Genomic DNA, 21,579 nt, shown 5'->3' with positions numbered 1-21,579 from the left:
CACTGAAACTGATCCATCTGTGCAGAAATTGTATGAATAACAGAAACTTTCCACGTTTGTTTTGAAGTTTAGTTGTACACCAATCAGCCACAACATTAAGGCCACTGACAGGTCGAGTGAATAACATTGATTATCTTGTCACAATGGCACCTGTCTGTGAATAGGTTAGGCAGCAAGTGAACAGTATGTCCTCGAAGTTGATGGAAGCAGGAAAAATGTGCAAGCGACTTAGACAAGGGCCGCACATTATGATGGCGAGACGACTGGGTCAGAGCGTCTCCAGAACTGCGGCTCTTGTGCGGTGTTCCCGGTCTGCAGGGGTCAGGACGTACCACAAGTGGTCCAAGGAAGGAAAACCGATGAACCAGTGACAGGGTCACGGGCAGCCAAGGTTCATCGATGTGTGTGAGAAGGCTGGCCTGCGTGGTCTGATCCAACAGAAGAGCTACTGTAGCTCAAACTGCTGAAAAAGTTCAAAGGAGCAGCTCTCCTCTGGAAAAAGCCCCTGCCAGCCAAAGCTGGTGTTCTCTGTAATCGATAGAAGCAATAATATTTGAAATTGGCGCCATAGCTGAGGAGAAAGTTGTACAAACAGCTTGTGGTTTCGGCCATTCTACATTCCTACAACACCCAGCGTGCATTGCACTCCTCCCTCTGAAAGGAACAGCCCAGCGAGAGACGCTGGAGTGAAATACGACCGTGTTCGCTGCAGGCAACGGCTCAGAGCGGCACAGAATCTGAAATACGACAAGAACATACCGGTGGATCGTCTAAAAACTCTTCAGGTCTGCAGTCTACATTTCAAACCTAAAGATTTTAAACGAGACATGACATCAGAGGCGGGCGTCCTAGATTGAGGAAGTGTAGTTTAGCGAACTCCCTGGCCTCCACCAGATGACGCGTTTTACGTAGTCTGTTGGAGGTTTTCCAGGGCCCATTGGAGAAGCGGATAGCGTCCTCCAAAGGCACAGAGCAGAATTGCATTTTTTCCTACCATAATGACATTAGCTCCCCATAATAGCATGATAGGACTGAGGCTGAAAATTGAAGAACTGGCCCTTTAATGCTGGTTCTGATAGAAAGGTGTCAGAACACACAGAGCAGCACAGTTTGTTGCGTATGGAGCAGACCGGTCAGGGTGCCCATGCTGACCCCTGTCCACTGCTGAAAGCACCTCCAATGGGCACGTAAGACCAGGTGTCCTGGTCTAATGAGTCACGTTTTCTTCCACATCATGTGGATGGCCGGGTGTGTGTGCGTCGTTACCTGGGGAAGACATGGAACCAGGATGCACTATGGGAAGAAAACGAACCGGCGGAGGCAGTGTGATGCTTTGGGCAATGTTCTGCTGGGAAACCTTGGGTGCTGCCGTTCATGTGGATGTTACTTTGACACCTACCTAAACATTGCTGCAGACAGAGTCCATCCTTTCATGGAAACAGTATTCCCTAATGGCAGTGGCCTCTTTCAGCAGGATAATGAGCCCTTCCAAACATTGTTCAGGAATGGTTTGAGGAACAGGTTTGGCCTCCAAATTCCCCAGATCTCAATCCGACCGAGCGTCTGTGGGATGTGCTGGACAAACACGTCCAATCTATGGAGGCCCCACCTCACAACTTACAGGACTTAAAGGATCTGCTGCTCACGTCTCGGTGCCAGATACCTCAGCACACCTTCAGAGGTCTAGTGGAGTCCATGCCTCGACGGGTCAGGGCAAAAGGGGGACCTACACAATATTAGGCAGGTGGTCATTATGTTATGGCTGATCGGTGTATGTTCTTATGTGTACTTAGCTTCCTCTTTAATGTCTCCACTGTGTTAAACTTACTGTTTAAGCAGCTCACAGCACAGCCACTGTCTGCAGCTGAGCACACCTCTGTCAGACACAAAAAGTAGATCTGAAGAGAAACAGGATACAGTTTTACTACATGATCCCCGTCGACACAAAGCAACCATTATTTATAGTCCATAGTGTGTTTTTAAGGCCGCCTGAACATGAAAGAGCCACATAATGAGTCACTTTAAAGAGCAGGATAGAGGTTAACGTGTTCAAGCATGTTTGTTTAGTGGGAGGTGCTGCACCTGCGGCTCCTCCAGGTGAGAGTTTCCTCCTGCAGACATGTAGGAGGGGCTTTCTGAGGGCAGAGACAGGAAGCTGGAGATCGTGAGCCTCCGGATGTGGTGGAGGTCGGAGCGAGGGGAAGGAAGTAACTGAGACTCACCCCGGCTGGGACAGCTAAAAAATGCAGACACACACACTCAGTGACACGGGGGTGGATCAACAGCTACAGCGGATATAAAGCTGCCATACTGCAAACAACACAAATGCATAGGACGATGTATGTTGGAGCCAAAAGTGTGTTTCGTGTGCAATCATTTCATTACAGCTGCGGTCTAAAGGGAGGAAGTGTGCGATCTAGGTCAGATGTGTAATCTCGGAAGAGCTGAAGCTGAAACATTTCTCACAGGAAGTCAAATTTCCCTACAGTACTTCAATGCATCACAGCATGAGCTCTTCTTGCCGATCGGATCCCAAATTAAAAGTATCAGCAAAACCAATCATCCTGCTTAGCATGTATTTAACGCTAAAGCTGCTAAGACAAGAAATGGTTCTGTTCATTTTTCGTTCTCTGTGTAACATACCTGTCATAAACCAGCATCCAGCTGCTGTACGGCGCCCGAGTGTGAGCCAGGCAGGAGTGAACCAGCAGCACCAGGCCCGGCTCAGGAGGGTCCAGGAGTCTCACCTCCACGTAAACCGGTCTGCCTCGAATGAGGCCGAGAGGCAGGTGAGCCTCAGGATGGAAGCTGGTGAAGGACTCGTCTGTGAGAGGAAGCAGAGTGTTTTATTATTTCACCAGGTTTGTTGCATTGATGTCTCTATTGTTTGGGAGCTAAACATTTACACACAGGAAGCCTGGACTCAAGACACTCAAGGGTAACTAAGTTTCATGTCCAGAGAACGAAGGTTGTGATGTCTACTCTTTAAGATTTAGAGACATGACAGGTAGGTAGGAGTTCTGGCCTGAATGGCTCTGTCAATAAGATATACAAATGTCTGAGTTGGTGTGTTTAAAATATAAGATAACGTGATAGACAGTCACCAACTTGCCGGATTTTGAACCCCAGATGAAAAGAGGAAACGGAAGACAATCACCTGTGGCTATTCTCAGCTGCAGGGTGACAGGAGCTGGTGTCGGCTGAAGGGGAGACGGAGGAGGTGGATCCATCACATGGGGCCCGACTTCACCTGGACAACCCGGAGAAGACCCACACTCCTCCAGAACACAAAGAGGAACAAAGCAAAACAAGGCTTTAATTTGAGTGTTTTGAATGAACAGAAATTGAAATAACAGACTGTGTCCTATATTCCAGATTTTACGGTAGATCATTTTTAAAGTAAGAAGACCAGTCATAAAAAGATGTCATTAATATCTCTCTTTAACTTGCAAACTAAGCTGCAAAGTCCTCTGACTTTTTTACACTAAATGGTCTACATACAGTAGAAGTGTGCCCTCTGTGTTTGTTTACTCCACAGGCACCCAGGGGGGACAGTGTAGACACAAGGTCAGAGGGCAGAACACATTACTGACCTCGGAGGGATCCAGCACAGAGTCAGGAAGCACAAAGATTAAATGCTGTGCCGTTGAGCAGTCTGTGGACTCACAAACACACACAGCATTTAACATCAACATTATTCACGTTCAGGCAACGATCATGAATTCTAATGTTTTTTCTGGCTCGGGTGTGGGCGTCACAAATCATCCAGTTTTTAGGTTTGTCAATTCTCTTTTTGTCTGACATGTGTTGACAAGATCCGTTTTGGCAGAGGCTCACCCTGCACAGAGTGCAAACAGCAGCCCAGCGAGGAGGAGCTGCAGTCGGAATCTGACGCATGGCCAAGGCCACAGGGTGAGGAGGAGGGAGCGTACGCGTTGGCCTCGAGATGATCTGAGCGCAGGGAGCAAACGGAGAGAGCAGAGAAAAAAAGTGAATGAATCTACTGAACAGCATGAGAGAAGACTAGTCACGGCCATGACCTGATGCTAGAGCTTTAGCTTCGGCCTGACTGTGTATGAGAAGTGGATGTTTGGTTTCACACGTGTGCCAACGAGTCGGGGGCGACGGCTCTGGTTGCAAAAAGGTGTCAGGCTGTGTGAGGATGGGAAAATGTCCCCATTTCCCTGTTGATTTATTACCCGAGTAAACATTTTCCAAACAGATTAATATTCTTAATCGCTAGCTTCAAGACTTCTTTAATTTGGCATGATTAAGGAACGATATCTACCCATTAAAGTAAATCAATAAGAAAGCAGGGTTTGCTTTGGGGCAGGCTAATTGATGTCGCTACAACAGCAGCCTGTCATCCAGGAACGCCATATTACCCCTCTGAAACATTGCCCTCGCAGAACGGCAGCCTGCTCGTGATACCTAAAGTCTCTAAAGCCCTTTCACACATGCACTCCTGACAATTTACAGTCAGACAGTCTGGCCTTTTTCCTGATGTAGAAAGTACACTGTGGTACCAGCAAGTGCTGAACAATTTCTCAGCCAGCAGCTCCTGAAACGCTTCATCTCTGCAGTTTGCAGACATCTTTGCGGTCGTCTTGTTAGTCATCGTTCAGATGTTTTTAATCTTCCTGTTATGCGTCACTCTGGTGGTTTCACACCGGTTGCATGAAATAAATACCCGCCCACTCTCTCTCGCAGTGGGCGGGGTGATGACATTGATATCAGCAATGTTTTCGGGGGGGGGGGGGTTCCAGGAGGCCGGCAGGAAAAAGTCTGCAAAAAGTCTGCAAAAATTCCGGCCGTTTGCGTTCACGCATGCAGCCCACCTGGACAATGTCGGGACATTTTTCAGTGCAGTGCATGTGTGAAAGGAGCTTAAGAGCTTCTCCCCATCTGTACACATTAATGCAGGTTAGTAATTTTGTATCTACTGCAGAGTTTCGGTGTTCACTCTTTGCGCTTACTCCAGATTACAAAGAGAACGTTCTAGACCTGTTCTATAAATAGAATGGGGATAGACGTGACGATGCCGATCCACCCTGTAGTCCAAACACTATGCGATGACTAAGATGCTGAACTTAAAAAAAATAGTCACTGTGGCTATCTTCACTTCTTCTAAGAGATGAATAATGACCTGCCCCCTTGTGGTGATCTAAAGCCAAGACAACCACACAGACACATCATTAGCTCTATAAGAAAACCAATATACCTCTTGGAGTTTCTTTGTCACTACCAACCTTTCATGTCATTATCAAGCCCCTCCTCCTCTTCATCGGGATGCCCAAAACGATCATACGGATGTTGCTCGGTGAAATAATGGGAATAGAAGCTGTGCAGCTGCTGAAGCATGCTGGGAAATCCTGCATCAGCAGCAGGAAGCGGCCGCTCCATCCAGCTGTGGTCAGAGTGTAAAGGAGGCTGAGACCCTGATTTAGAGGGAGCTTCTACTTCAGAGCTGACGCTGCCTGCAGGTTGTACTTCCTGGTTGTCTCCAGACGCTTTAGGCTGATAGTAGAGGAGGTAGTAATAGTAGTACGGATGTAGGTGGAAGTTGGGAACATCATGTGTTGGTTTTGTGGGTGGAGAAGTGGTCTGAAGGGATGGATGCTGTGTTGGGGAGGAGGAAGTTTGAGGCAAAGGGTTGAGAGCTTTTTTGGATGAAGTTGGAGACACATGATTGGCATACAGCTGATAGACATAATAATAATAATAAGGGTGGAGGTAGTACGGGTGAGGAGGGAGATTATGGTCGGATGATGGAGGAGGGAGAGGGGGTTGCTCAGGAGGAGGAGCTGGGGATGGTCCAGCAGGGTAAGCAGCTACGTCCACTGCTTTTACATCGTCGTCTTCTTCAGATAAAAGCGGATGTTTGCTCCTTTCTGGGCTTTTATTTTGAAAGGCAACGACTTCTTCCGGCTGTGGCTTTTCTGCTGAAGGATTTAAGTCGTGTTCTGATGAACGAGGAAGAGGGAATTTTGAGTTGTGGTCATCTGGAAGAGGAGCAGATCGTTTGGCCTCCCCTTTGGCATAATGTGGAAAGTAATAGAAGAAGTGGTTCGGATAGGACGGCGGAGGATGAGGGGTGTGATGTTCGGGGGCTTTATGGATGTGTTCAGGACGTGCTGGATCAGCCTCAGACTTCTGGACGCTAGAGGAAAACGGTAGAAGATCAGGGGTAGACTGTTCTCTTTTAACCTCAGGACCTGGATCAGGATCTTGTGTTGGGGCAATAAGAGGGATCTTAGGGTGATGGTAGTAGTGATAGTACTGACTGAAGGCATGGCCGGGCGTCTGGAGAGGAGCTGCTTCTGACGAGGGAGAACCGCGCCTCTCAGAGGGCGTTTCTTGCTTTTGTTGCAGATCTGGATGCACCTTACTTGAATCCTGCAGATCGTCTGAAGACAGCGGAGAACTCTGGTGGGAGTAGTAAGCCTGATAGTCAACAGCAGAGCGAGGCTGTGGGCCAAACGGAGGATCAGGAGTAGAAGGGTTTTGTGCATCATGATTTGGATACTTGTGGTGATACGTAGGGTGGGGATAGTAAGGTGGGGCCAGGTAGAAAGGTGGAGCCCAAGGATATGGCTCTGTTGGTTGATGAGGGATGTTGACGAGAGGCTGATGGGTCAGCGGGAGTTCTTCTGGGGGAGGGACGGGACAGGCCAGAGTGAACGTCTTCTCTCTAATTTGAAGAGAAAGTGAGTATTTTCCATCCTGAAAAGAAGATTTTCCATGTTTAAGACTTGATATTAGATGTCTGAACTCACCCTTTAGAGATATTCATAATTATTCTGCACTTTCACATATTAAAATATAAATTAAAGGGGAGGTGTTATGCTAATTTAAATCTTCATATTTCACTCTGTAAAACCTGTGGCATCATCTACAGTTACAAAAACACTGGTGCTCTGTGCAGGCCCTCATACAGCCTCTGCCTGAAACGACTCAGTCAGCTCTGTCCCTTTAAGAAACCCCGCCCCTACAAGCCTGCTTTCTTCTAATTGGCCAGCTCTGACGTCTGCTGTGACGTCACAAAGTGCAGTGTGTAGAAAAAACTGTGTGAAACCTGGCGTTCACAGCAGCCTGCAGAAGCCTGGGGATTACTCCAACATACTTTAACCTACAGATCTGAAACTTCACCCACGTTTAGTCTGAACATCCAACATTGTAACATTATATACATGTCTTATATTGTGAAACAGCATAATACCCCCTTTTAATGTCTTGGTAATGTTGCCTTTTCTGAAATGTACCTTTACTGTGATGCCACATGTAATAAATGGAGCAGCGATAATAATCTCTGCATCCTGTCTGTCCACAGTGTATCCGCACTGCTCAGCCAACACCACCAAAGAGGTCCACTCTCCTCTGACTGGAGTGACAGGAAGAAAGTCAGTGTAAAGTAAGATAATCAATAGAGAGCCAAAAAAGTGAAGGTTTTTGTATTTACCGTTCACCCTCAGCTCCTCTGTAGCAGACAGTCCCTGCACTCTGACAGTCAGACCGTACGGGGAGCAGCAGAGGGAGGATGGACCTGTGGGCTGAGGCTCGATCTGAGAGGCGGGGCACGACATCTTGACAGGAATCCCCCTCCAAAGCAGAGGCAACACATAGCTGTCATCCTGAACACAAGTGTTATACTTTTACTGAACATTTTACATCCAAAAGAGAGAATTAATATAAACAAAGAAATAAAGCCAATGATCTATGGAAGTCCCCATCTATATTTACAAGATGACAAAGATTACTAGCTAGTTGTGGGAGAAGTGATCAACTATCTATCTGCCTATCAGATTGTGCAGACTCCAAACCTCCTGTGTGACATGGCAGGCGTCATACTGAGCCATCAGACTGAGGTCTTTCCATGTGGTCTGCATCGAGTAACCACACTGAGGCGGCAGCTGGGACAAAGGCACGGACGACTTATTCACTGAGACACAAAAACAAAACCATCACTTCACTCATTAAGACATAATGCGATACAAAATTTAACATGCAGACATTAGTTAATGTACTTTTACATTAATACAAATTTAAAACAGACGTATGAAGTGGACAGGAAGCTGAGGGCTGAGGACGCATACTATGTGTAGTATATGTAAAGGATAATGCCCGACAAGGTGTTGACCTGTTGCTAAGGGTGGGAAAGTCTACTGTTCTACAACCATTGGGCAATATTTCAAGTTTGATAATGTATTTCATAATAAAAATAATAATGGCTTATAATACACTGAGACAAGCTGATTCGTAGCCAGCACATTCATTTAGAGCGGTGGACACACAGTTTCATCAGAAATAGTTCATAGTTGTCCAATGGTAAGGAACTGGTCGTCTCACCCTGCTCCAGCAGCAGTTGTACAGCTCGCCTCCTCCTGACAGTGAGGGTCATAGCATCGTCTCCACACTCCACCACAGGCTGCAGCCTCTGCCAGCTCTCCTCTGAGCCGCTGAGCCTCTGACCTCTGACCCTCCTCTGGCCTTCTCGGGCCTGGACTGGTAAACGAAAAACAAACCACCTCACAGTATTTGGTGTCGCCATTTTTATGTAATAAAGTCTAGTTGGGTCTCAGGGAAAGAATGTTGGACTGCAACTTTGATTTCATATTCAGAAAAATATTTGATTTAATAAAGCTTGTCTTCAGTCCCTGTGATCATGATATTGTTATGCCAGTTTTTGTGAAAGGGGATTCTTGAGAAAACAACATTTCCTAAATACAGGGTCTGTGCTAAATAAAAAATAAAAACCTTAAAGATAACAGTGTACAGCCTGGTACTGATAACATCTATACTTAAATGTCAAATTACTTGCCCGAACCTCAATTGTAGGATTGTCTTCAGGCTAAATTAAAAAGAAAATGCATCCAAGTGCCATTTTTGTTGCAAATAATGATGCAAGCCATATTTATTAAGAGGAAATTTCTGTATGTATTAAAATGACACTGCTCACTTGTGAAACAGACATCATCTACAGTTGCAGTTACAGTTCTAGGTTTCAAGGTAAAGAAAATGCAGAAGCTCTTATTTTGAAAAGAACGCTATTTTAGTTTCTCTACTGGGGGGAACAAAACTGCTTTTGATATTGGTTATGTTACTTATTGTAAGGGCAAAAGGCATAAATTTTGTTCTTTGTTTACCGCCAAAATAAACTAAGAAGAAGAAGAAGAATTACAGAGAGATGGATTTTGGGAAGATCCCCAACTGACATACCTGAGACAGCAGAATCAGACTGGTAGTCTCCATTGGGGTTGTTTGGTTCAAGCTGACCCGTGATGGTGAACTTGCCTCGGATGACTTGCTGAATTTTCCCCTCGCTACAGTCTTCATCTGGAGGGTTCACCGAAGGATACACCAGATCCCCCTCTGTTTGCTCCGCTATGACTCGTTTTTTGAGGCGGTTGTTGGTGGAAATAGGCGCCATTTTTGATTTGAGTGTTTCTTCAGGCCTCCCTTCTGAGCTGTCAGTTTCTCCGTCTTTATTTTGGAAGTTGTCAAAGTTTGGGGGATTTCTCGACTCTTCGTTCCGCCTTGAGTCGAAGTGTAGCAGCTTTCTGGGGCTTCTCGTAATTAAAACGCTACTCCTTTCATTGTGAAGAGCAGATGGAGAGTCTGGTTGGGATGAGTGGACACCGCACCAGCCCCTTGAAGGTAAAGTTATGGTTAGGGTGTAAATGAGAAGGACACCGACGATGTATCCTCTCTGTTTCAAATGCATTTCAATTAAGAGTATCTCTCTGCGCATTAAAACACTGGGACAGACTAAACAGCCGCAGGGTTTATGTAGATTTCCTGCCAACACACCTGATCACTAATTGATGGCACATGCGCAGTGGCTACCTGATTATTTTTTTTAACGATTCATATTTACCATGTTTTAAAAACAATATATTCTCGCTATTCAGCTGACAATGGACTTTTTTTATGCTGCTTTTGTTATAGATAGGAACCGAGGGAAAATCACAGAATCAGGATGCTAATTGCTAACATGGTGGAGACCTTTTGTGTTGCCCCAGATGGAGGATAATAAGGACGATAAATAAGAGGACTATCTGAAGGAGCTACATTAATACTATAAGTAAGCTATGTGAATTGAAAGTAAGCTACTGATACTTCAGTCATGCGCTCTGTGTTTTGGGCTAACGACTTTCAAGTAGCTGCTAGCTAGCAGGACTTATGTGTTGCTGTTTCCATGGAAACGTTAGATGGATCTGCTTTAAAATAATCTTCAACTTAGGTCTTTTTGACTCACAGCTGAAGTATTCTGTAAATCCACAGATGCATTTTGTGTTGACTATGATTGTTTGTTGTTGTTGTTGTGTAGTTTTTTATTCATTTGTTTTATTATATACAGCATATGGCTAGTTAATTGTGCTGGCGTCATACGTTTTGTTAGAAGGTACAGTTAAATCATTCACACGGGGTAATTAAATCTCGGTTTGGAAGTCAAATTTAGAGTAAAAACAATTGTTTAATTTGTTAAAAATAATTAGCACCTGTCTCAAACAATCCAGCCAGCCCATATTCACAATTTTAAGTATTTAGTATTTACATTTTCTGCAACTTTACACTTTACACAGAAGGACATATTCAACATTTACTACACTACATTATTTGACTAATGTACTTCCCACTTCACAGATGAAGATTTTACGCAAGATTGTCAAAGATTTTACCAGTAGTTTCTGTCTATTTTAGCTTGTGAACTCTTACAAACTAAGTGATGGGTCCCTTATAACGTCTTAGATGTCTAAAGGCTGTAAACAAAGATTTCCCTTGTAAATGTCCAAGATGGATTTATTCAATAAATGCCAAAAAGAATATAACTTTATCTAATAATTGGTGTTTGTGACGAACTATCACAGGCCATATTTATGTACTATAACTACTGTAACTTGTAATACTTAAAGTTCATTTTGCTAATAATAAGTCTGTTCTTCTATTTAAGTGTGATTTTGAAACATACGACTGCCTCACCCTGTAAAGGACTTCAACAGTTTACGTTTCTGTCCACTAGAGGGCGGCAGTGCATCGCAGTAAATCAGCAGCTGCCTATGCATCTGATACCATACTGCATGGATGAGTTCTTTTCACACCCATTAACGAACATATATGTGGCACACATGAACGTGAAACACATCTCATTTTTGTCTAAACAGAACCTTTTATCTGACAGAATTAAGTCACATTGAGAGATTCACTTTCCGTCTAATTTCTTTTATTGTTATTTATTTTATAACTTGAAATAAAAAGCCATCTGTCCTGAACATTAATTTAACTAATAAAAGACTTAACAAACTATAAAAGCTCTATCTATTTATGAAAAATAATAGATTAAGTAATATTATCTATGATTAAGTTAAGCAGCCAAGAAACAAGATCACTGTTAGACTATAGCCAACTCAACCATCTGACAAAAGGACTCTGCCAGGCTGTGATCAGTCATCACACTGTGGTCATGATGGTATCAACTGAGGCCTGAGAGGGGATTTTCTCACAGTGTCTAGCATATAAGGGCTGTGTCCCCCTCTGCCTTAATTCTAGGTTAGAGCAGTGTCGGCAGGAATTAAACGTACCCACAGTTTGAACCCCCACTGCTACATAGTTTGAATGCTTTGAACAGCTACATTTCCAAAAGAGCCTCTGAAGCTATGTGTGTGTGTTTAGGAGTGGGGTGGCAATCAGTTGATGATGGGCGCGGCAGTACGATGACTCATATTTGGAGTTGCCTAGCTACAGCCAGGAGTTGTTTTCTTTAGCGAGAGTACAGTGTGTATGTCTGGATTTCATTGAGAGAGTGAGGCTTTGTGGGGGCGGCATAAACGCAGGGGTGGCACTGAGCAGGAAACAGGAGGAGCACAAATGTTCCCAAAGTGGAGGAGAAGTCACGTGAAGAGCTACTGGAGTTAAATGTAGTATAATAGCAACATAGGGAGGGGGGGGAAAACACAGAGGTCTACAAAAAGAGAGCACGGGGTGAGGAAGTGAATCAAGAATGAAAACCCCTGGCTGGTAACGATGGAAACTGGCTGGCTCGACTAAATATGAGGAATTTTTTTTCTTTTTTTATTGAATGTAAACGGTGGCTGGGGCACCATAGCTGACACGCATAATATGTGTATATAAATAGTACAGTGGCTCACATCTACTGTACAACATCCTCCATGTCTGCTTAAAAAGCTGCTCTTAAAGCTGCTCCTGGCTGATTTTTATTCACACCACAAGCAGGGAGCCAACAGGTCACATACTCAGAGACAAATTCTGTTAGCTACATGTTAAGCATACTCTTTGATGTCTTAACTATCAAATAGTCTATTTAAGTCAGGTCATTCAAAATACAATTAAACATTTTTTTAATTGGATGAAATAAAAAAAAATAAAAATAAAAATACACTTTCAGGAGGATTAAATAAAACCAAAATACAGACTAGATTTAACAAATACTTAGCGTAAACATGTCTAATGAAAAAATGAATGGGCCGAGTATTGAACCCTGTGGAATACCATATCATATGCAGTGCATTCATATGTCATGGGGTTGACCAATATATTGGGGATCACAAGTGTTTTGAACAACAATTCAAACCCCTCTTTTCTACATTTAGCCCAAATGTACTGTGCAGTATTTATAATAAAATACATGTGTAAAGAACAGGTTAGTGTCTAAACGTTAATAAGATCTCTATATCAAATAGTGTATTTTAAAATGTTGAAAACAACTAATGTTACAATTAAACATTAAAATTGAGAATATACTTTCAGTTGGATTTAATGAAACCAATGATACAGACGAGATTAAACAAAAAATCAGGGTAAACATGTCTAATAAAAAAAGGAATTGGCCGAGTATTGAACCCTGTGGAATGCCATATGAGATGTAATGTATTTATATGTCATGGGGCTGGGCAATAAAGGATCTCGATAGGGGATTGCATTAAAATTGATGTCCATAAAAATTATAGACTTGGAATTTTTTTTTACTTTATATGGACAAATATAAGAGCATATCACACAGCAGAAAGAAAAGAGCAATGAAGACAGTATTTCACCCTCAACTTTCTATCAAAACCATAATAACTGTAATGGTTTAACCTCCCAAATACTCCCAAGTTCTTACATACTTAAAGGTTAAATAAATTGTAAGTTTCTTAAGTACTTAAAGTTTAAAAGGGGATTCAGGTATTTTTAAACCTGGCCCCTATTTTTACATAATTTGGGGTCTTAATGACTAAAAGGTACAAAAAGTTTGAGAATTTGCTTAAATACATCGATTGAGCTGGCGATCACAAGACGAGCTATAATTTTTCTAATGTAATCTCTCGGGAAAAACGTGCCCCATAAACTTATGTCCATTTTCAAATGTTCAATGTTATTGAAAATACTATTAAAAGTAAAAAGAATACTGTGTGTGATAGCCATCTTTAGCATGTTAATAACCTACCGTAGATGTTAAAGTGTGACTAATGAACGGTCTGGTTTGTTCTTCTTATTATTATTAGGATATTTTTCAAACTCAGTTCAATTTATCGTGTTGAATATCAGCTTTGAACAGTATAAAATAAATTATTCTGATCAGAATTTTGACCAGATTGCCTCGACCTAATTTGAGATATGCACCATAAAACTGCTTTATTGTAATGCTTAATTAAACGGGCACTTTTTGCCTACCCAGCGCTGCCTGTATGTCAACAACCGAACACTTCAGCTACTTGAACATTCATGTAAACAAAAAAAAGTGTTTCTTTTCCTGCTGCCGAGAGATGGCCTTCAAAGAGCGAGTTATTAAGCAGAAGGCCAAAAAATGGACACACGCTGGGGGAGGAGGAAACCATTAAATGAAACTGACAATCATCGTACTCCTGAGAAACTCAGAGGTGGACAGTGGGAAAAGGAGCTCAGTGTGCTTTTTGTTTTTTTCCTCAGGGCCTGTGGCGATGTGTCACTCCCTTCGAGGAGGATGAGTGTGCAGAGTGTGTATAATGTGCACGTGTTTGATTTTTTGCCTGGGTCATGTGTGACTACTTCTCAAGAAAGGCTAGGATTAGTACCTGCGCAGTAGTTTAAAATAAAAACTATGCTGGCGACACTTGCAGCAGGTACTAGGGCGATGGTAGACGTTTCCAATTAGCCAACAGCCTGAGGTTTGTGGAGCGTTTCAACAGAAAGAAACCCTCTGATATCAGCCCTCTTGTTTGTTCTGCCTCATTCAAAAGAACACTCACATCCAGCGTCTTTGAAATTACCCCTGAAAATCCTGTAAATATACACTCGGGCTGTTTTTATAATAACAGTTTAGAAATCTCAGGGCAGGGTGCGACATTGTGTAAGGCAGAGAAGGAGTGAGAAGTGAGACAGTCAACCACAGAGAGGGAGCTTTACTATTGTGTAAAAGGAGCAGTGACTTGGCTGTGGTGAGGCTAACTCCCCTGGCATGCAGGCACCGCTCTGCTGGATTAGTTTCACACAGTCGTGTTGAAATGCTCCCTCTCTGAGGCTCCTCACAAACACCTCCATTAAGGGATCTTTACATTACTCAACCAAAATTAGCAACCTGTCGTAGGACAGGGCTTGTTTGTCCATTTATATGTTTCCTGGCATTTAGCTGATGCTCTTTTTCAGGGCCACAGAGATGAATAACTAACAATTAATTCAGTTTTAAGACATTAGATGTAACCAGTGATGTATGATAGAGAAATTCTTGTAAAAGTTGGTGACAAAGTTCTTGTAACTGTCTCCCTAAAAGGCCAAATAACTCATTTACCACAGCACAAAATGTCAAAGTGTAGCTCTGTTCAGTTCTGTGTTTAAATGGCAGACTTGCCCCGCATCCAGCTTTTTTTACAAGCCCACAGTGTACAGTAAACTTTGTATCTGAACTCACACAGCCACCTTAAACTTGCCAACCCTGAGAAAGTATTTCACAGAATCACCGTTAACTCTTGTGCACACAAAAACCTGACGTATCAGACAATATCACAACTGTTCCGAGTGATCCTTTATGCGTCTGGTTTTTCCGGTACTGATCAGTAATGACAGCGAGACAAAGGGCTGATTGTTAAGCGAGCCTCCCCATTGGTCTTCTTCAGCCTTTCTGCGGGCATGTGATTTGTCGACTTGTGTTTGGATCTGAAAAACGTGTTGTGGCTAAGCTCCCTGCCCCGCCCCTCCGATATATCCAGCGGTAGACGGTGGTGAAGTCAGACACCCACTATGAAAAATGATAGCGTGACTCATGGCATTTCCTCAAAGAAAGGCCGGATTCTTGCATAACTCAAGTCGCAAAAAATAGTTTTTGCTCCACATGCGTGTGTACTGTTTTCACTCAGGCAACTCTCAAGTTGTTCAGTGTGGTTCAGGCAGCAGGGAGTGCCGTAGTGCAATGTTAAGGTACAGTACAAACCTTGGCTTACCTCACCTGCAAGGTGGGGTCGACACGCCCAGGACAGAATCGAGTCCGACCACATTCTCCCCTCCTCTCACCTCTCTCTCCTTCTCACTCTTCTTGTGTTTTTTCTACGCTCATATCATGTTCGGATTGTGTCATTCAAACTGTTGCGGTTGAAGATGTAACACTATGTTGTTTTTGAATCTAGAGCCCAGTTGTTAAGGTGCTTATGAGTGCATGCACCATCCTTGCATGCGTATCGGGAGCTTGGTTGGAGCTGTTTGTGTTGAGGATACATTTCTGGTTGGATGTTACAGATGTAGTAACGGTTTTGTCGAGATTAGTCAGCAATTTTCCAAAGCCGAATTTCATAATTTCAAAGCCTGACATTCTTTCCCACAGAGGTTTGGGTGGGACTCTCCAGAGGTGATGTAGCACGATGAAGGTGTGGCGTCTGAAATTCAGACAGTTGAACATGAGTGGATGGGTTCCTGTCGTCCCTCTCAAAGGAAGGGTTTGTTGATGTTTGAATTCAACAGCTAAACAAAAGCTCTATCAGGAGCTCCGCCCCCAAAATCAACGGCACACCTTCCCAGGGAAACTGGAAAACCTGGAGTACGTTAGCCTGGATGTTGGGAAACCATATTCACACGGCGGTCATTTTCCATTGATGTCACAATCAGGGTGTGAAGCTCAAATGCTGTTATAATGTCTTTCACTGTGATCCAAGTGTGCTAATCATACAAACATGGGAACGCTGACATATCATTATCATATCACTGCTTACTGAATTGAAAAGACAATGCATAGTGAAAACATGAGGCTAAACAGGCCATACGTCAATTAAAAAATAACATTAGATAACTCATTAGCCAGCTAACGTTAGCATTCAACCACTCCCTAGCAAACAGTGTGTAACAAGAAATGACAGGAAAGTTCTACATTCATTCTGAAATCTAAACACACATTTTAAACACTCTTATTTAAGCATGGAAGTTAAACATACTGGACACTTCCTGTCCTATAGTCTAACACTGCTAAACAGCATGGTTAGCTAGGAAAAGGTCGAATGCTAATGTAATGTGTTGTCGAACGGTTGTCCCTCCAATATCTGTCCAAACAGATTTTGGACATCCATTGTCTTTTCCGCTGCTGATCAATCAGGAAGTGGTTAAATTATATATTTAAATGATTTGCAACCTCCATCCATCCAACCATATTCTTCTGCTTATCCAGGGTTGGGTCAGTGGCAGCAGGCTAAGCAAGTTAGCCCAAACGCCCCTCTCTCTAGCAACATTTTCCAGCTCCTCCTGGGGTATCCCGAGGCGTTCCCAGGCCAGGTGCCTGTTTTTTCTTCTCTTCTTATAGGCGTATATCCCGGCCTTCTCTACAGAAGGCCCCGTGTCCACAGAGAGCCTTTGTCTGAGTGCCACGTCTTTTCTCAGGACCCAGCGTTTTTTCAGAGCGATCACCCTTTTTTGCAGCCGCCACGAGCGCTTTGAGTTGGAAAATCTCTGAACTTTTCAGAAAGGCGCTGGTGTCCACAACCACAACATGGAGGAGCAACTTGTTTTGGCTTTCCGTCTACCCGGAGCTAGATAGAGACCGAAAAGCCCGTTTGTGGGAGCAGATCGGCCGGACACGAAATGTTGCTTGTAAGTGTTGTGCTTCTATCTCCCTACACGTTGTAAGCTTGTTGGTAGCTGTGTAGTAAGTTGAACTTAGTGTTGGAGTAGAAGCAGACCCCTCGTGCAGCGTTTTTTCTCTCACCTCCCAAGCGCTTCATCCCAGCGTCCTGCCAGAAAAAGGCGCCATGTGCACAATGGGCCTTGGTTTGTTTTTTTATTGAGCCAGGTTTGCCCCACTGAGATCAGAGATCTGCTTTCTCACGGTAGACCTGGCCAAGAATAGCAACAACACGCAGTTAATAAACAAAGTAATTAATCTAGCAAACTCTTAAATGAGCTTAAAGAAACATTAAAGCGATCAGATAAAACATTCACACACGGACAGCTGGGACGTTTAAGATCAGATTGTTTCATTCAGCATCTGCAGAAAATCTAAAAGCTGATTTCCCAATTCATTTCTGACTGAAGGAACAACAGATTGCATAATGCAATTAGAAGCCAAACAATATTGTTTTGGTATGTGTGTGTGCACATGTTGGTGTGCGTGCAACCTCATGACCTCACCAGAATGCAGCCACACAAGTAGCCTTCTTTAAACTGAAGCAGGTGCTGCTGCCTGTCGAGGCTGCTGTATCGGTATAGGTGAATTATTAACCTGCTGGCTCATACCTGAGGAGGACGCTGACATGATGTTGACCAGACTTCTGCATATTTTTATCCTCACCAAAAGAGTGACCTCAGACTCTCAGTCCACACCCAGAGTATTTTTATCTCTCGTATCTACGATCTGTTTATCTCCTGCCTGACTTTTATTAGTGCACTCATATTCACACACTCAATATTATATCTTTCTTTTTATTTAATCCTTTATTTAAACAGGTAGTCTCATAGACCACGTGTCGGCCCTTTTTACTCTAATCACTAGCTTACATCACGTTAGCTCGGAATTTACACCTTTCCTATTGTGAAACACTAAAAAATGCTTGTTTTGTAATATTTTATTAATATTTCAAGCTCTGCTAATGGTTTTAACTTCACAGTGAAATCTCTGGTGATCTTATTCTTTAACTGACAGCTCAAATACTTTGAGATCTGAAACTTTTAATGCCATTTTAACTGCAGAGTACGCATCAGGTCATCCGTGCCACCTAGGCACACCTGAGGTGGTTTTGGTTATGTTGCAGTTTAAGTTCTTCCCCTTCACTTTAATGCCATGCACCTCATTAAACACTTGCACGCTAGCTCCTCTCTCATGCACACTTAACACTCCTGATTGCACTGACCTTCACTCTCTGTGTGTTTTTGTGCTTTTAATCAAAGTCGATTTATAAGTTACTTTTTTTGGAAACACACTCGACCAGTTGTGTCATTACACTTGACTCCTTAACTGTTACCTGACAATTCAATTCCACTTATCTATTACCCTTAAACTATCACTTTCAGTGCTAACTTCTTTCATTTCTTTTCCTTTGAGGGTTTGTCTTCCTTCAGTGCTTTAACTGTAATCAATCTGTACGCTTTCGGTTCAACAGCCAATAATTCAGGGAATGGAAAAGTACGGTGGCCATCAAGGTGCAGTGCAATTCAAATTCCAAAACAAATTCATAAATCCAAATAAACACAAACGTGGAAATGTGCTGTCGTCAAACTAACCTCAGCTGGTCTCAGTCTGTGTTGGTCCTGGCCTGGTCGTCTTTCCCCCTGCAGGGCTTTAAACCTTCTCTTCTGGCAGAAGCATGGCTGTGCTATATACTATATACTACATACTACATGCTATATACTACATACTATATACTATATACTACATACTATATACTATATACTACATACTATACACTACTTACTATATGCTATATACTATATACTACATACTACATACTATATACTACATACTACATGCTATATACTATATACTATATACTACATACTACATACTGTATACTACATACTATATACTATATACTACATACTATATACTATATACTACATACTATACACTACTTACTATATGCTATATACTATATTCTACATACTACATACTATATACTACATGCTATATACTACATACTACATACTATATACTACATGCTATATACTACATACTATATACTACATACTACATGCTATATACTATATACTACATGCTATATACTACATACTATATACTACATGCTATATACTACATACTATATACTACATGCTATATACTATATACTACATGCTATATACTACATACTACATGCTATATACTACATACTACATGCTGTATACTACATACTTCATACTGTATACTACATACTATATACTACATACTGTATACTACATACTGTATACTACATACTATATACTACATACTGTATACTACATACTACATACTATATACTACATACTGTATATTTCAACTTCATTTCAACTGCCGCTGTGACGTTCCAGCGCTTTGCATTGTGGGATACAGTAGGCAAGGTAGACTGGTCTGGTGCATACTGGAGATTTTTTTCCGAATCAGTATGACATCCGGGTATTTTTGGCAGACTGCACATTTTGCTTCTGTACATTCTACTGTTTGCCCAAATCAGTATGTACTGCTAGTACAGTGTCTCCTTTTGTACATGGTTTTCTCCTTAAACATGCTTCACAAAAATCCTGTTCCACTTAGCGCCCCCTACAGGCATGGAGCTCTTCCCTTGTAAGGACTGGTAAGGACTTTTTTCTAACATTGCATTGTTTTTGTATTCGTAGCGTGTTTGTTGTTAATGTATTTTATTCAGCTTTTGGCAGCCCTTTTTTCATATGCAGCACATTTCAGCTGCTGGATTTTTTTTTTGTTTTTGTTTCTGTATTTGCTGCCTCTCTCTCCTAATAATGATCTTTTGGGCCATTGCAGGGCGTTTCACTCGGCAAAGACTTCACCTTCTATGCACCGCTCATCGCTTACAGTCCTGCTAGCAGCTTGAAATGCAAGAATGGAGTTGCATTAGAGAGACAATTAACATTTTGAAACCAGTACAACTGTGAATTACAATTGACTGTTGTCATTCATACTGAACTGAAGCCTGAAACCAGATTTGGGTTTCAAATGCGGAAACCAGAATTTCACTTCCTAAATCTCCCTCCAGCTTCAGATTTTGCATCCATATGCATTTGTTTTGAGATTACAACTGCCATCATATTTTTAGTACACTTAATGTTTAAAAGTCTTTTCTAAACTCTGATTTGAACTAAAACTCCACCTTATTTCTGTGATTGTTTATCAACTGCCTGTTTTTATCAGCGACTTTTCAACTATCAGACAATTTAGTGCAAACTAGTTCTTCAGGTTTCATTGCTGTGTACTAAAAAGAGTTATTTTCCTGCTATTTATGGACTCTTCTCAACAGTTGTCCTCACCCAAACCCTTTACAGCAGCTCTAAACTCAAACCACCTCGTAAAAGTATTTAAAAGCAGTGACTCTCATATTTCAGCCTGATGTAAGACGCTGATCTTTAGCCTAGTTTTTCTGAGGACAAGTGTACTTTTTAAAAATGCGTGTCTTACACTGTAACGGGGGACTTTTGGAATTATTAGATATGGTTTCTAGAGAGGAGGCAGTCTGCTACTTTAATGTCAGAAACTTGCCACAAGAATTCAACCACAATGTGGGATGAATGAGCTCTGTGACAATCGAGTAAATGTTGTTATGCGCCGTTATGTTTCTGTGATGTCAGATATTAGATGAAAGATGCACTAATCGGATGCATGTGGTCGGCTCCACGGGCGGATGACTTGGCCTCAGTGGAAACATCGGGACCGCATCGATGACCAGCAGCTGTGAAACAATGATGGTGAGTCACCACGACTGCAGCAGTGTGAAGGCAGCTTTCTTCTGTTTACATTTAAGACATATTGCTCATGTTTGACTGTTGCTAACCCAACAAGATGCCGAAACACTTGTTCATTCGTTTATTTAAAGAAGACTCCACACTCATCTTTTCTACACTGATCCATTGAACAATCCATTGCTGTAGAAAGACAGAACCTAAATCCTTTTAGGACTGATTTTTAAAGTTCTTTCACTGTTTAAAAGGCTCTTAATTGGGTTTGATCATTAACAACTCTTGAAAATCCGAACTTTCCGAACACACTGCAGGCCGGAGGAGCTGCAAGCTGAGCTGCCGCTAACGTTAGCTCAGCTTGTTTTAAAGTTAGCATTCTTTTAGGGTTCATGGCTCCTGAGGTTTTTAACAGGAGCCAAATTAACCGCAGAGGTCTCCTCCTCTTCAGAACAAACAAGCCGGGTAATTAGAACCAGTATAAACACGCTCTGAGCTGTTGGAGAGACATTAGCCCTTTTCACACATGCAAATTTCAAGACAGTCTGCCTCTTAATTTCCAGAGTTGCCCTTTCACACACGTCCATTGCTGTTGTCGTCTTGTAAATGATCCTTCTTCTTCAAGTTTTTAAACAACGCTGTGAATGTTCCTGAGTGCGTCCACACATCGGCTAACCCTGACTTCTCGCAGACATTTGACTTGGAGGCCGGCGGGAAAAAGTCTGCATAAAGTCAGCCGTTTGTGCTCACACG

Source organism: Semicossyphus pulcher, unplaced genomic scaffold, assembly GCF_022749685.1.
Source record: "Semicossyphus pulcher isolate SPU_LCO1_2020_fin unplaced genomic scaffold, fSemPul1.0.p SCAF_25, whole genome shotgun sequence".
NCBI classification, from domain to species: domain Eukaryota; kingdom Metazoa; phylum Chordata; class Actinopteri; order Labriformes; family Labridae; genus Semicossyphus; species Semicossyphus pulcher.
This window is presented reverse-complemented; position numbering follows the sequence as displayed.